Source organism: Arachis duranensis, chromosome 2 (assembly GCF_000817695.3).
Source record: "Arachis duranensis cultivar V14167 chromosome 2, aradu.V14167.gnm2.J7QH, whole genome shotgun sequence".
Taxonomy (NCBI): Eukaryota; Viridiplantae; Streptophyta; class Magnoliopsida; order Fabales; family Fabaceae; genus Arachis; species Arachis duranensis.
In genome coordinates, this window is record NC_029773.3 from 70,813,521 (window position 1) to 70,816,383 (window position 2,863).

A 2,863-nucleotide genomic window follows, 5' to 3' on the forward strand; every position below is an offset into this window, starting at 1 on the left:
ACCCTTACGACATAGGGTCAAAAGAGCTTCGAGTCTCAACCTGGAGCACGTGGTGGCTAGCCACTGCTTCCTCCCAGGGAAACTCTCAGCTCCAACAGTGGAAGTTCAACATTCACAATTCATTCAACAGCATATATGCATTTATACTTAGCCATAATCATGGCTCCGCCGTAACACGGCAATAATCTAGCCATCCGGCTCACGGTTAAATCCATAACCAGCCAATTCATTAACAATTACGGCCCTTTGGCCCATGGCATAACAAGCACTCCCACTGCCATCCTTCGCATCTCACATAATCATCTTTGATCCTCATTGATAATTCATTTTTCCCTTGCTTCACTCGCAAGTTACCACATTCACTAGCTCCCTTTCTCATAGCTAGGCATATCATAATGATTTAAGACATAAGTGGTGAGATCGAAGGCTTAGAAGTATGAAATTTGGCTTTTAAAACTCAAAAATCAACTTTGGGATGAAAACAGATCCACGCGCACGCATCTTTACGCGCACGCGTGGATCGCCACAAAACTCATCGGCGCGTATGTGCCCTTCACGCGGATGCACGGATTGAAAAATAGCCAACGACGCGCAAGCGTCAGTCACGCGTACGAGTGGGTGCTCTTGCGCCCCAGGCACAAAACTGGCACAATCCTGGCATAACTTTCGGAAAAATAGCTGGGCATTGGGTGCAGCGCATCGGCGCGCCCGCACACACCACGCACACGCGTGGATGGCGCTTTCGAGGAGAACGGCGCATACGCGCCAAGTGCGCCTACGCGCGCGGGGAATTCTGCTAAAATTTTTCTAAGTTAAAAGCTGCAAAATTCATAGATTCAACCCCCAATCTTCCGACGGACATAACTTTCTCATTTTAAATCATCTTTCGCCCGTTCTTCGAACGGCATGGACATCCCAGATCCAATTTCATTTCTAAACAGAATCAGGATAAAACGAAGATCTGTAGCCCAAGTTATGTTCCGTCAAAGTATGCCCAAAAAACCATGTTTTCATACAAAACCATAAAGTGTCATTTTCAAAACAAGTTAATTTTAACTCTTTTCAAAATCAATCAAAACATGCCAATTTCATCCCTTTTCTTTGAAATCAATTAAAACATATCAAAGTCAACATCAAGCCTCCTCAACTCACACATTGACACTTTATCATAATTCACAAAATCACCATCCCATCATTTTAACTCACTTCACCCAAGTGGCTCAAACTCAAACACATTGACATATCATATACTCTCCCTCATGCCAATTTTCAACAACACCATTTCCAATAAACTATCATTATACGTAATCAATATCATAATCACCATCAACATGGTTTCACTCACAATTCAACCTTAATCAATAATCAAGCATATATCACAACATGCATATTTCTCATACATCTTACTATCAAGGCATCAATAATCATCATCACATATATGACCACATCATATATATCAACCATTCAATAACACCAACAATTTAATGCCTATCTTAGGGCCTCTAGCCTAAGTATTTCCTACCACATTACATATTAGATACGGGAAACCGAGACCATACCTTAGCCGATTTCCCAAGCTCAACTGGAGTACTTCCAAACCACTTTTCCTCAAGCTCTCAAGGCCTCAACACTTTCAAGAACAGATTTTTCACCACCAAATCCCTTTTCAAGCTTTTCAAAGTCACCAATCAAGCTCCAATATTCACACATACACAACCTAAGCCACAATCATCATACCCATACACAACACCTCAATACCCAAACATCATAGAATAACAAATTATATTAGGATTGAGAATCTTACCACACCCAAGGTCCAAGGAGACAAGATTAACCTCCTCCTTCAAGAGAGTTGGATCCTATAACATCAAAGAGCCCAAAATCTCAATAGTTTTGCTAATGAAACTCGAAATCAAAGCTGGAAATTCGAAGAAAAAAACGTGGCTTACCTCAAGATTGATTGTATGGTTTTGGTAGAGCTCTCCGTAGTAATCACGTGGCCACAAACGGTGCGACAATCGGAGCTCTAGATCAAAAGTTATGGTGGTTTGAAGATCAACCAAGGGAGAGAACTTGAGAGTGTGTTCTTCCCTTCCCCTCCACCATTTCAGCGTGTGTGTGTGTGTCTAATGAGGAGAGAGAGTGCTGAAAACTAGGGTTTTAGTTTAGTTTAATTGGGCCAAGGGCCCACTTTGGGTCCAATTGGCCCGGTTTGGCCCGTTCAGTCCAATCTTGGTCCGATTTCTATAAAATTGGTACCAAAATTCTCGTCTCAATCTCCTCTATCATATTAAGCCATAAAAATCACATTCTTGGCTTTCTAGAGTAAATTCTCATTTATAGGTTAATTAGCCGTTAATTAATCGGGTCTTACATATAATGAGACAAATGTATATATCTTAAAGATAAAAATTTCCCCAAACTAAATACAACATAAAATGCAATGGCAAATGGTGCGCGAAATTGTGATCACTACAACTTCGCACAACTAACCAGCAAGTGTACTGGGTCGTCCAAGTAATAAACCTTACGCGAGTAAGGGTCGATCCCACAGAGATTGTTGGTATGAAACAAGCTATGGTCACCTTGTAAATCTCAGTCAGGCAAACTCAAATGGGTATGGTGATAAACGAATAAAACATAAAGATAAAGATAGAGATACTTATGTAATTCATTGGTAGGAATTTCAGATAAGCGTATGAAGATGCTTGTCCCTTCCGTCTCTCTGCTTTCCTACTGTCTTCATCCAATCCTTCCTACTCCTTTCCATGGCAAGCTTAAGCAAGGGTTTCACCGTTGTCAGTGGCTACCTCCCATCCTCTCAGTGGAAATGTTCAACGCACCCTGTCACGGCACGGCTATC